This window comes from Lonchura striata, chromosome 38 (genome assembly GCF_046129695.1).
Source record: "Lonchura striata isolate bLonStr1 chromosome 38, bLonStr1.mat, whole genome shotgun sequence".
Taxonomy (NCBI): domain Eukaryota; kingdom Metazoa; phylum Chordata; class Aves; order Passeriformes; family Estrildidae; genus Lonchura; species Lonchura striata.
The window spans coordinates 393,666-407,670 of NC_134640.1; positions in this window are offsets into that span (position 1 = coordinate 393,666).

Genomic DNA, 14,005 nt, shown 5'->3' on the forward strand with positions numbered 1-14,005 from the left:
CCACTGTGACATTGCTGGGCCTCATGGAAGCAAGGGGACCCAGGTGACGCCGTGTGCCTCAGTGGAATGTAGGCATCATTGTGACACTGTGAGGCCCCATCCAGCCAAGGCTCCATTGGGACACTGCGAGACCCCACGGAAACAAAGCTCCAGGGTAACACAGAGAGGCTGCCTGTAATCAGTGCTCCATTGTGACCCTGTGGAGCCAAAGGAGAGCGTTGTGACACTGCAAAGCCCCATGGTCCATTGGTCCAAAGGTCCATTGTGACATTGTAGGACTCATGGAACAGAGGAGTCACATGACACTGTGGGGCCTGTGGAACCATGGAGAACATTGTGACACTGCAAGGCCTCAAGGAATCATTAGGACTGTTATATGTCTATAGGATAATTCGTGCAAATAAAATTGTCGTCTATTTTATAGTTATGTGCTGTTAAATTATACTCTTATAAGAAGTTTTTAAATCGCACAAGCCAGCAACAGCGACTGCAACACCATGTCAAAGCCACCTGGACGAGAGAGGGAGGACTTTATTTACAAGCGAACGAAAGTGGCCAGCCCAGAGAGGGATCATGCATCAAGGTTGTCCGAGAAACACCCGGACGATAAATACACGATAAATATCCGAGACCGAGATAGTCAGAGCCATCAGGGAGGTACATCTCAAATCCGAATTCCGGGACTGCAAACACAGGTGTTCATCACTCTCCGGACACGTATTGTTCAACTTGCCACAGAGAAAAGAACTCCACATGAATACATGCACTTTGAAAAGGAAGAAAGGGGACTCTGGCTCAGGCAAGGAATATCGTATAGAAATGGGTCAGACAGGACGGTCGGTGTGAAGCATAGAGGACCCTCTGCTGCAGCTGTCAAACCTGTGTCTCACCCGGTGGCAATCCCGGGCTCCACATTGACTTTTTTTTATAGTGGCTTTTTTTCATTTTTCTCAAAGTTTATATTTGGTACACTTAATAACTTTTATTAAATTAATAATTAATATCTTGGAGCCTTGCATTTGTAACATGTTTATCACATTCGGTTTCTCATGATAAGCCTATCTACTTCTGCTAATTCTGAGATGGGGAAAATGAACTGTCATGATTCCCGCTTCCACTAGAGGATTGTGACACGGGCTGACTTTGTGATGCCAGAGTCTTCTGTGCCATCACAGCGCAACTGTATGACATCCCAGAGTGATGGAGCAGCACTGGCTCTGTGACATCACAAGGGGGATTTGTGAGATCCCAGGGTGGGCTGTGACATCCCAGGAGGCAGTGTGACATCTCAGGGGCTCTGTGACCTTACTGTGGAGGTCACTTCAAGCCAGCTCCCACTCACAGTTCCTCCCAGAGAAGTCCAAAGCTGCTCGTGCCCGGTGGCATCCCGTGTCCCTCTGGGTCCCCCTGCCCCTGGCGCTGCAGCCTCCCCCTGAGGATGTTCGAGGAGATCAAGCCCAGAGCCTGACACGGGGACAGGGGCTCAGGGCCGTCACAGTTGGAACAGGGAGACAGGGACCCCCTAGCAGCATCCCTGTGCCCCCAGGGCCAGAGCTTGGCCAGGGCTCCTTCACCCTCTTATGAAGGAGGGCTTGAGAGCACTTTAAAAATACCCAGCAGGGGAGTAGCATAAAACAGCTTTAAGATTAAGTGACAGCACCACAGAGTTCCTTGGCAAGAGTCACTCTGCTCCTGACTGGACACTTCAGGCACACCAAGGAAACAAAGCAACAACAAAACCAAACAAAATCCAGGCAATCAAACCAAAAAGGAGTCAAGAACTGTCCCGGTGTCTGTGTGTCTCTGTGTGTTTGTGTGTGTGTGTGGGTGGGTGTGTGTGTGTGTGTGTGTGTGTGTGTGTGTGTGACGAAAGGACAGTGAGGGCAAGGATAAAAGGAATACAGCCTAAAAGCTAAACAGAGCTGTGGAATAACACTTAACAATATTCAACTTTGCTTATAACTTCTATTAAGCTTCACAAATTAGCAAAAGAACAACTCTTAGCAGCATTTAACTTTGCTTACAGCTTGTGACTTTGTCGCTATAAGACACGTGAAAGCACGACGCAAGCCACCTGCTATTTTCAAGGTAAAGAGAAAAGTTTATTCTCTGACTCCAACTTTTATACTTTCCCAAAGGTGACATTGGATTGGAGAGTGAATGGACCACCTGTCCAAAGACATTGGACAAAGCACTAGTACATCAAGTTTGTCCAGCCCCATAAAAGATTGTAAACAATATGTTGTTGACAGAAATTGTGTGGGAAGGTTCTCCAACAGAATGGAAACTCAGAAGGCTTTAGAAAATCTTAAGAATCAGGGTGACATGACTTAACCTTACTTCCAGGCCTGACTGGCTCAGCTATCCAAGGCAATCAAAGCCCTCAGAGAGCAGCATTTCTGCCACATTTCCCTGAGCACAGGCACTCCTGTGTGCACACAGACACAAAGAGTCACTACAAGGCACCTGTGAGAAATTCCCCTGAGCAAAGGGAAATGTTCCCTGTGGAGGCTTTGGCATCTCCCCAGGGGATGAAGGGTTGAGCCTGGAGCAGACAGTGTCTGTGATGAGCTCCAGAGGAGCTGAGCCCAGGGGCTGCTGGCCAAGGCCCTGGCCCAGTGAGCATTTCTCAGCTGGCAGGGCGGCCTGAGAAGGGGAGAGGGGAATGCACCAGACCAGGAACCATGGAACCAAGGGACCATTGTTACACTGTGGGGCCATGTGAGAAGAAGTGACCATTGGGACACTGTGGGGCCTTGTGAGACCAAGGGACCATTGGGACACTGTGGGACCATGTGAGATCAAGGGACCATTGGGATACTGTGAGTCCTCATGGATTCATGGACACCACTGTGACATTGCTGGGCCTCATGGAAGCAAGGGGACCCTAGTGACGCCGTGTGCCTCAGTGGAATGTAGGCATCATTGTGACACTGTGAGGCCCCATCCAGCCAAGGCTCCATTGGGACACTGCGAGACCCCACGGAAACAAAGCTCCAGGGTAACACAGAGAGGCTGCCTGTAATCAGTGCTCCATTGTGACCCTGTGGAGCCAAAGGAGAGAGTTGTGACACTGCAAAGCCCCATGGTCCATTGGTCCAAAGGTCCATTGTGACATTGCAGGACTCATGGAACAGAGGAGTCACATGACACTGTGGGGCCTGTGGAACCATGGAGAACATTGTGACACTGCAAGGCCTCAAGGAATCATTAGGACTGTGATATGTCTATAGGATAATTCGTGCAAATAAAATTGTCGTCTATTTTATAGTTATGTGCTGTTAAATTATACTCTTATAAGAAGTTTTTAAATCGCACAAGCCAGCAACAGCGACTGCAACACCATGTCAAAGCCACCTGGACGAGAGAGGGAGGACTTTATTTACAAGCGAACGAAAGTGGCCAGCCCAGAGAGGGATCATGCATCAAGGTTGTCCGAGAAACACCCGGACGATAAATACACGATAAATATCTGAGACCGAGATAGTCAGAGCCATCAGGGAGGTACATCTCAAATCCGAATTCCGGGACTGCAAACACAGGTGTTCATCACTCTCCGGACACGTATTGTTCAACTTGCCACAGAGAAAAGAACTCCACATGAATACATGCACTTTGAAAAGGAAGAAAGGGGACTCTGGCTCAGGCAAGGAAAATCGTATAAAAATGGGTCAGACAGGACAGTCGGTGTGAAGCATAGAGGACCCTCTGCTGCAGCTGTCCAACCTGTGTCTCACCCGGTGGCAATCCCGGGCTCCACATTGACCTTTTTTTATAGTGGCTTTTTTTCATTTTTCTCAAAGTTTATATTTGGTACACTTAATAACTTTTATTAAATTAAAAATTAATAACTTGGAGCCTTGCATTTCTAAGATGTTTATCACGTTCGGTTTCTCATGATAAGCCTATCTACTTCTGCTAATTCTGAGATGGGGAAAATGAACTGTCATGATTCCCGCTTGCACTAAAGGATTGTGACACGGGCTGACTTTGTGATGCCAGAGTCTTCTGTGCCATCACAGCGCAACTGTATGACATCCCAGAGTGCTAGAGCAGCACTGGCTCTGTGACATCACAAGGGGGATTTGTGAGATCTCAGGGTGGGCTGTGACATCCCAGGAGGCAGTGTGACATCTCAGGGGCTCTGTGACCTTACTGGGGAGGTCACTTCAAGCCAGCTCCCACTCACAGTTCCTCCCAGAGAAGTCCAAAGCTGCTCGTGCCCGGTGGCATCCCGTGTCCCTCTGGGTCCCCCTGCCCCTGGCGCTGCAGCCTCCCGCTGAGGATGTTCGAGGAGATCAAGCCCAGAGCCTGACACGGGGACAGGGGCTCAGGGCCGTCACAGTTGGAACAGGGAGACAGGGACCCCCTAGCAGCATCCCTGTGCCCCCAGGGCCAGAGCTTGGCCAGGGCTCCTTCACCCTCTTATGAAGGAGGGCTTGAGAGCACTTTAAAAATCCCCAGCAGGGGAGTAGCATAAAACAGCATTAAGATTAAGTGACAGCACCACAGAGTTCCTTGGCAAGAGTCACTCTGCTCCTGACTGGACACTTCAGGCACACCAAGGAAACAAAGCAACAACAAAACCAAACAAAATCCAGGCAATCAAACCAAAAAGGAGTCAAGAACTGTCCCGGTGTCTGTGTGTCTCTGTGTGTTTGTCTGTGTGTGTGTGTGTGTGTGTGTGTGTGACGAAAGGACAGTGAGGGCAAGGATAAAAGGAATACAGCCTAAAAGCTAAACAGAGCTGTGGAATAACACTTAACAATATTCAACTTTGCTTATAACTTCTATTAAGCTTCACAAATTAGCAAAAGAACAACTCTTAGCAGCATTTAACTTTGCTTACAGCTTGTGACTTTGTCGCTATAAGACACGTGAAAGCACGACGCGAGCCACCTGCTATTTTCAAGGTAAAGAGAAAAGTTTATTCTCCAACTTTTATACTTTCCCAAAGGTGACATTGGATTGGAGAGTGAATGGACCACCTGTCCAAAGACATTGGACAAAGCACTAGTACATCAAGTTTGTCCAGCCCCATAAAAGATTGTAAACAATATGTTGTTGACAGAAATTGTGTGGGAAGGTTCTCCAACAGAATGGAAACTCAGAAGGCTTTAGAAAATCTTAAGAATCAGGGTGACATGACTTAACCTTACTTCCAGGCCTGACTGGCTCAGCTATCCAAGGCAATCAAAGCCCTCAGAGAGCAGCATTTCTGCCACATTTCCCTGAGCACAGGCACTCCTGTGTGCACACAGACCCAAAGAGTCACTACAAGGCACCTGTGAGAAATTCCCCTGAGCAAAGGGAAATGTTCCCTGTGGAGGCTTTGGCATCTCCCCAGGGGATGAAGGGTTGAGCCTGGAGCAGACAGTGTCTGTGATGAGCTCCAGAGGAGCTGAGCCCAGGGGCTGCTGGCCAAGGCCCTGGCCCAGTGAGCATTTCTCAGCTGGCAGGGCGGCCTGAGAAGGGGAGAGGGGAATGCACCAGACCAGGAACCATGGAACCAAGGGACCATTGTTACACTGTGGGGCCATGTGAGAAGAAGTGACCATTGGGACACTGTGGGGCCTTGTGAGACCAAGGGACCATTGGGACACTGTGGGACCATGTGAGATCAAGGGACCATTGGGATACTGTGAGTCCTCATGGATTCATGGACACCACTGTGACATTGCTGGGCCTCATGGAAGCAAGGGGACCCAGGTGACGCCGTGTGCCTCAGTGGAATGTAGGCATCATTGTGACACTGTGAGGCCCCATCCAGCCAAGGCTCCATTGGGACACTGCGAGACCCCATGGAAACAAAGCTCCAAGGTAACACAGAGAGGCTGCCTGTAATCAGTGCTCCATTGTGACCCTGTGGAGCCAAAGGAGAGCGTTGTGACACTGCAAAGCCCCATGGTCCATTGGTCCAAAGGTCCATTGTGACATTGCAGGACTCATGGAACAGAGGAGTCACATGACACTGTGGGGCCTGTGGAACCATGGAGAACATTGTGACACTGCAAGGCCTCAAGGAATCATTAGGACTGTTATATGTCTATAGGATAATTCGTGCAAATAAAATTATCGTCTATTTTATAGTTATGTGCTGTTAAATTATACTCTTATAAGAAGTTTTTAAATCGCACAAGCCAGCAACAGCGACTGCAACACCATGTCAAAGCCACCTGGACGAGAGAGGGAGGACTTTATTTACAAGCGAACGAAAGTGGCCAGCCCAGAGAGGGATCATGCATCAAGGTTGTCCGAGAAACACCCGGACGATAAATACACGATAAATATCTGAGACCGAGATAGTCAGAGCCATCAGGGAGGTACATCTCAAATCCGAATTCCGGGACTGCAAACACAGGTGTTCATCACTCTCCGGACACGTATTGTTCAACTTGCCACAGAGAAAAGAACTCCACATGAATACATGCACTTTGAAAAGGAAGAAAGGGGACTCTGGCTCAGGCAAGGAAAATCGTATAAAAATGGGTCAGACAGGACGGTCGGTGTGAAGCATAGAGGACCCTCTGCTGCAGCTGTCCAACCTGTGTCTCACCCGGTGGCAATCCCGGGCTCCACATTGACCTTTTTTTATAGTGGCTTTTTTTCATTTTTCTCAAAGTTTATATTTGGTACACTTAATAACTTTTATTAAATTAAAAATTAATAACTTGGAGCCTTGCATTTCTAAGATGTTTATCACGTTCGGTTTCTCATGATAAGCCTATCTACTTCTGCTAATTCTGAGATGGGGAAAATGAACTGTCATGATTCCCGCTTGCACTAAAGGATTGTGACACGGGCTGACTTTGTGATGCCAGAGTCTTCTGTGCCATCACAGCGCAACTGTATGACATCCCAGAGTGCTAGAGCAGCACTGGCTCTGTGACATCACAAGGGGGATTTGTGAGATCTCAGGGTGGGCTGTGACATCCCAGGAGGCAGTGTGACATCTCAGGGGCTCTGTGACCTTACTGGGGAGGTCACTTCAAGCCAGCTCCCACTCACAGTTCCTCCCAGAGAAGTCCAAAGCTGCTCGTGCCCGGTGGCATCCCGTGTCCCTCTGGGTCCCCCTGCCCCTGGCGCTGCAGCCTCCCGCTGAGGATGTTCGAGGAGATCAAGCCCAGAGCCTGACACGGGGACAGGGGCTCAGGGCCGTCACAGTTGGAACAGGGAGACAGGGACCCCCTAGCAGCATCCCTGTGCCCCCAGGGCCAGAGCTTGGCCAGGGCTCCTTCACCCTCTTATGAAGGAGGGCTTGAGAGCACTTTAAAAATCCCCAGCAGGGGAGTAGCATAAAACAGCTTTAAGATTAAGTGACAGCACCACAGAGTTCCTTGGCAAGAGTCACTCTGCTCCTGACTGGACACTTCAGGCACACCAAGGAAACAAAGCAACAACAAAACCAAACAAAATCCAGGCAATCAAACCAAAAAGGAGTCAAGAACTGTCCCGGTGTCTGTGTGTCTCTGTGTGTTTGTCTGTGTGTGTGTGTGTGTGTGTGTGTGTGTGTGACGAAAGGACAGTGAGGGCAAGGATAAAAGGAATACAGCCTAAAAGCTAAACAGAGCTGTGGAATAACACTTAACAATATTCAACTTTGCTTATAACTTCTATTAAGCTTCACAAATTAGCAAAAGAACAACTCTTAGCAGCATTTAACTTTGCTTACAGCTTGTGACTTTGTCGCTATAAGACACGTGAAAGCACGACGCGAGCCACCTGCTATTTTCAAGGTAAAGAGAAAAGTTTATTCTCCAACTTTTATACTTTCCCAAAGGTGACATTGGATTGGAGAGTGAATGGACCACCTGTCCAAAGACATTGGACAAAGCACTAGTACATCAAGTTTGTCCAGCCCCATAAAAGATTGTAAACAATATGTTGTTGACAGAAATTGTGTGGGAAGGTTCTCCAACAGAATGGAAACTCAGAAGGCTTTAGAAAATCTTAAGAATCAGGGTGACATGACTTAACCTTACTTCCAGGCCTGACTGGCTCAGCTATCCAAGGCAATCAAAGCCCTCAGAGAGCAGCATTTCTGCCACATTTCCCTGAGCACAGGCACTCCTGTGTGCACACAGACCCAAAGAGTCACTACAAGGCACCTGTGAGAAATTCCCCTGAGCAAAGGGAAATGTTCCCTGTGGAGGCTTTGGCATCTCCCCAGGAAATGAAGGGTTGAGCCTGGAGCAGACAGTGTCTGTGATGAGCTCCAGAGGAGCTGAGCCCAGGGGCTGCTGGCCAAGGCCCTGGCCCAGTGAGAATTTCTCAGCTGGCAGGGCGGCCTGAGAAGGGGAAAGGGGAATGCACCAGACCAGGAACCATGGAACCAAGGGACCATTGTTACACTGTGGGGCCATGTGAGAAGAAGTGACCATTGGGACACTGTGGGGCCTTGTGAGACCAAGGGACCATTGGGACACTGTGGGACCATGTGAGATCAAGAGACCATTGGGATACTGTGAGTCCTCATGGATTCATGGACACCACTGTGACATTGCTGGGCCTCATGGAAGCAAGGGGACCCAGGTGACGCCGTGTGCCTCAGTGGAATGTAGGCATCATTGTGACACTGTGAGGCCCCATCCAGCCAAGGCTCCATTGGGACACTGCGAGACCCCACGGAAACAAAGCTCCAGGGTAACACAGAGAGGCTGCCTGTAATCAGTGCTCCATTGTGACCCTGTGGAGCCAAAGGAGAGCATTGTGACACTGCAAATCCCCATGGTCCATTGGTCCAAAGGTCCATTGTGACATTGCAGGACTCATGGAACAGAGGAGTCACATGACACTGTGGGGCCTGTGGAACCATGGAGAACATTGTGACACTGCAAGGCCTCAAGGAATCATTAGGACTGTTATATGTCTATAGGATAATTCGTGCAAATAAAATTGTCGTCTCTTTTATAGTTATGTGCTGTTAAATTATACTCTTATAGGAAGTTTTTAAATCGCACAAGCCAGCAACAACGATTGCAACACCATGTCAAAGCCACCTGGACGAGAGAGGGAGGACTTTATTTACAAGCGAACGAAAGTGGCCAGCCCAGAGAGGGATCATGCATCAAGGTTGTCCGAGAAACACCCGGACGATAAATACACGATAAATATCCGAGACAGAGATAGTCAGAGCCATCAGGGAGGTACATCTCAAATCCGAATTCCGGGACTGCAAACACAGGTGTTCATCACTCTCCGGACACGTATTGTTCAACTTGCCACAGAGAAAAGAACTCCACATGAATACATGCACTTTGAAAAGGAAGAAAGGGGACTCTGGCTCAGGCAAGGAAAATCGTATAGAAATGGGTCAGACAGGACGGTCGGTGTGAAGCATAGAGGACCCTCTGCTGCAGCTGTCAAACCTGTGTCTCACCCGGTGGCAATCCCGGGCTCCACATTGACTTTTTTTTATAGTGGCTATTTTTCATTTTTCTCAAAGTTTATATTTGGTACACTTAATAACTTTTATTAAATTAAAAATTAATAACTTGGAGCCTTGCATTTCTAAGATGTTTATCACATTCGGTTTCTCATGATAAGCCTATCTACTTCTGCTAATTCTGAGATGGGGAAAATGAACTGTCATGATTCCCGCTTGCACTAGACGATTGTGACACGGGCTGACTTTGTGATGCCAGAGTCTTCTGTGCCATCACAGCGCAACTGTATGACATCCCAGAGTGCTAGAGCAGCACTGGCTCTGTGACATCACAAGGGGGATTTGTGAGATCTCAGGGTGGGCTGTGACATCCCAGGAGGCAGTGTGACATCTCAGGGGCTCTGTGACCTTACTGGGGAGGTCACTTCAAGCCAGCTCCCACTCACAGTTCCTCCCAGAGAAGTCCAAAGCTGCTCGTGCCCGGTGGCATCCCGTGTCCCTCTGGGTCCCCCTGCCCCTGGCGCTGCAGCCTCCCGCTGAGGATGTTCGAGGAGATCAAGCCCAGAGCCTGACACGGGGACAGGGGCTCAGGGCCGTCACAGTTGGAACAGGGAGACAGGGACCCCCTAGCAGCATCCCTGTGCCCCCAGGGCCAGAGCTTGGCCAGGGCTCCTTCACCCTCTTATGAAGGAGGGCTTGAGAGCACTTTAAAAATCCCCAGCAGGGGAGTAGCATAAAACAGCTTTAAGATTAAGTGACAGCACCACAGAGTTCCTTGGCAAGAGTCACTCTGCTCCTGACTGGACACTTCAGGCACACCAAGGAAACAAAGCAACAACAAAACCAAACAAAATCCAGGCAATCAAACCAAAAAGGAGTCAAGAACTGTCCCGGTGTCTGTGTGTCTCTGTGTGTTTGTCTGTGTGTGTGTGTGTGTGTGTGTGTGTGTGTGACGAAAGGACAGTGAGGGCAAGGATAAAAGGAATACAGCCTAAAAGCTAAACAGAGCTGTGGAATAACACTTAACAATATTCAACTTTGCTTATAACTTCTATTAAGCTTCACAAATTAGCAAAAGAACAACTCTTAGCAGCATTTAACTTTGCTTACAGCTTGTGACTTTGTCGCTATAAGACACGTGAAAGCACGACGCAAGCCACCTGCTATTTTCAAGGTAAAGAGAAAAGTTTATTCTCTGACTCCAACTTTTATACTTTCCCAAAGGTGACATTGGATTGGAGAGTGAATGGACCACCTGTCCAAAGACATTGGACAAAGCACTAGTACATCAAGTTTGTCCAGCCCCATAAAAGATTGTAAACAATATGTTGTTGACAGAAATTGTGTGGGAAGGTTCTCCAACAGAATGGAAACTCAGAAGGCTTTAGAAAATCTTAAGAATCAGGGTGACATGACTTAACCTTACTTCCAGGCCTGACTGGCTCAGCTATCCAAGGCAATCAAAGCCCTCAGAGAGCAGCATTTCTGCCACATTTCCCTGAGCACAGGCACTCCTGTGTGCACACAGACACAAAGAGTCACTACAAGGCACCTGTGAGAAATTCCCCTGAGCAAAGGGAAATGCACCCAGGGGAGGCTTTGGCATCTCCCCAGGGGATGAAGGGTTGAGCCTGGAGCAGACAGTGTCTGTGATGAGCTCCAGAGGAGCTGAGCCCAGGGGCTGCTGGCCAAGGCCCTGGCCCAGTGAGCATTTCTCAGCTGGCAGGGCGGCCTGAGAAGGGGAGAGGGGAATGCACCAGACCAGGAACCATGGAACCAAGGGACCATTGTTACACTGTGGGGCCATGTGAGAAGAAGTGACCATTGGGACACTGTGGGGCCTTGTGAGACCAAGGGACCATTGGGACACTGTGGGACCATGTGAGATCAAGGGACCATTGGGATACTGTGAGTCCTCATGGATTCATGGACACCACTGTGACATTGCTGGGCCTCATGGAAGCAAGGGGACCCTAGTGACGCCGTGTGCCTCAGTGGAATGTAGGCATCATTGTGACACTGTGAGGCCCCATCCAGCCAAGGCTCCATTGGGACACTGCGAGACCCCACGGAAACAAAGCTCCAGGGTAACACAGAGAGGCTGCCTGTAATCAGTGCTCCATTGTGACCCTGTGGAGCCAAAGGAGAGAGTTGTGACACTGCAAAGCCCCATGGTCCATTGGTCCAAAGGTCCATTGTGACATTGCAGGACTCATGGAACAGAGGAGTCACATGACACTGTGGGGCCTGTGGAACCATGGAGAACATTGTGACACTGCAAGGCCTCAAGGAATCATTAGGACTGTGATATGTCTATAGGATAATTCGTGCAAATAAAATTGTCGTCTATTTTATAGTTATGTGCTGTTAAATTATACTCTTATAAGAAGTTTTTAAATCGCACAAGCCAGCAACAGCGACTGCAACACCATGTCAAAGCCACCTGGACGAGAGAGGGAGGACTTTATTTACAAGCGAACGAAAGTGGCCAGCCCAGAGAGGGATCATGCATCAAGGTTGTCCGAGAAACACCCGGACGATAAATACACGATAAATATCCGAGACCGAGATAGTCAGAGCCATCAGGGAGGTACATCTCAAATCCGAATTCCGGGACTGCAAACACAGGTGTTCATCACTCTCCGGACACGTATTGTTCAACTTGCCACAGAGAAAAGAACTCCACATGAATACATGCACTTTGAAAAGGAAGAAAGGGGACTCTGGCTCAGGCAAGGAAAATCGTATAAAAATGGGTCAGACAGGACGGTCGGTGTGAAGCATAGAGGACCCTCTGCTGCAGCTGTCAAACCTGTGTCTCACCCGGTGGCAATCCCGGGCTCCACATTGACCTCTTTTTATAGTGGCTTTTTTTCATTTTTCTCAAAGTTTATATTTGGTACACTTAATAACTTTTATTAAATTAAAAATTAATAACTTGGAACCTTGCATTTCTAACATGTTCATCACATTCGGTTTCTCATGATAAGCCTATCTACTTCTGCTAATTCTGAGATGGGGAAAATGAACTGTCATGATTCCTGCTTCCACTAGAGGATTGTGACACGGGCTGACTTTGTGATGCCAGAGTCTTCTGTGCCATCACAGCGCAACTGTATGACATCCCAGAGTGATAGAGCAGCACTGGCTCTGTGACATCACAAGGGGGATTTGTGAGATCTCAGGGTGGGCTGTGACATCCCAGGAGGCAGTGTGACATCTCAGGGGCTCTGTGACCTTACTGTGGAGGTCACTTCAAGCCAGCTCCCACTCACAGTTCCTCCCAGAGAAGTCCAAAGCTGCTCGTGCCCGGTGGCATCCCGTGTCCCTCTGGGTCCCCCTGCCCCTGGCGCTGCAGCCTCCCGCTGAGGATGTTCGAGGAGATCAAGCCCAGAGCCTGACACGGGGATAGGGGCTCAGGGCCGTCAAAGTTGGAACAGGGAGACAGGGACCCCCTAGCAGCATCCCTGTGCCCCCAGGGCCAAAGCTTGGCCAGGGCTCCTTCACCCTCTTATGAAGGAGGGCTTGAGAGCACTTTAAAAATCCCCAGCAGGGGAGTAGCATAAAACAGCTTTAATATTAAGTGACAGCACCACAGAGTTCCTTGGCAAGAGTCACTCTGCTCCTGACTGGAAACTTCAGGCACACCAAGGAAACAAAGCAACAACAAAACCAAACAAAATCCAGGCAATCAAACCAAAAAGGAGTCAAGAACTGTCCCGGTGTCTGTGTGTCTCTGTGTGTTTGTGTGTGTGTGGGGGTGTGGGTGTGTGTGTGTGTGTGTGTGTGTGTGTGTGTGTGTGACGAAAGGACAGTGAGGGCAAGGATAAAAGGAATACAGCCTAAAAGCTAAAGAGAGCTGTGGAATAACACTTAACAATATTCAACTTTGCTTATAACTTCTATTAAGCTTCACAAATTAGCAAAAGAACAACTCTTAGCAGCATTTAACTTTGCTTACAGCTTGTGACTTTGTCGCTATAAGACACGTGAAAGCACGATGCGAGCCACCTGCTATTTTCAAGGTAAAGCGAAAAGTTTATTCTCTGACTCCAACTTTTATACTTTCCCAAAGGTGACATTGGATTGGAGAGTGAATGGGCCACCTGTCCAAAGACATTGGACAAAGCACTAGTACATCAAGTTTTTCCAGCCCCATAAAAGATTGTAAACAATATGTTGTTGACAGAAATTGTGTGGGAAGGTTCTCCAACAGAATGGAAACTCAGAAGGCTTTAGAAAATCTTAAGAATCAGGGTGACATGACTTAACCTTACTTCCAGGCCTGACTGGCTCAGCTATACAAGGCAATCAAAGCCCTCAGAGAGCAGCATTTCTGCCACATTTCCCTGAGCACAGGCACTCCTGTGTGCACACAGACCCAAAGAGTCACTACAAGGCACCTGTGAGAAATTCCCCTGAGCAAAGGGAAATGCACCCAGGGGAGGCTTTGGCATCTCCCCAGGAAATGAAGGGTTGAGCCTGGAGCAGACAGTGTCTGTGATGAGCTCCAGAGGAGCTGAGCCCAGGGGCTGCTGGCCAAGGCCCTGGCCCAGTGAGCATTTCTCAGCTGGCAGGGCGGCCTGAGAAGGGGAGAGGGGAATGCACCAGACCAGGAAC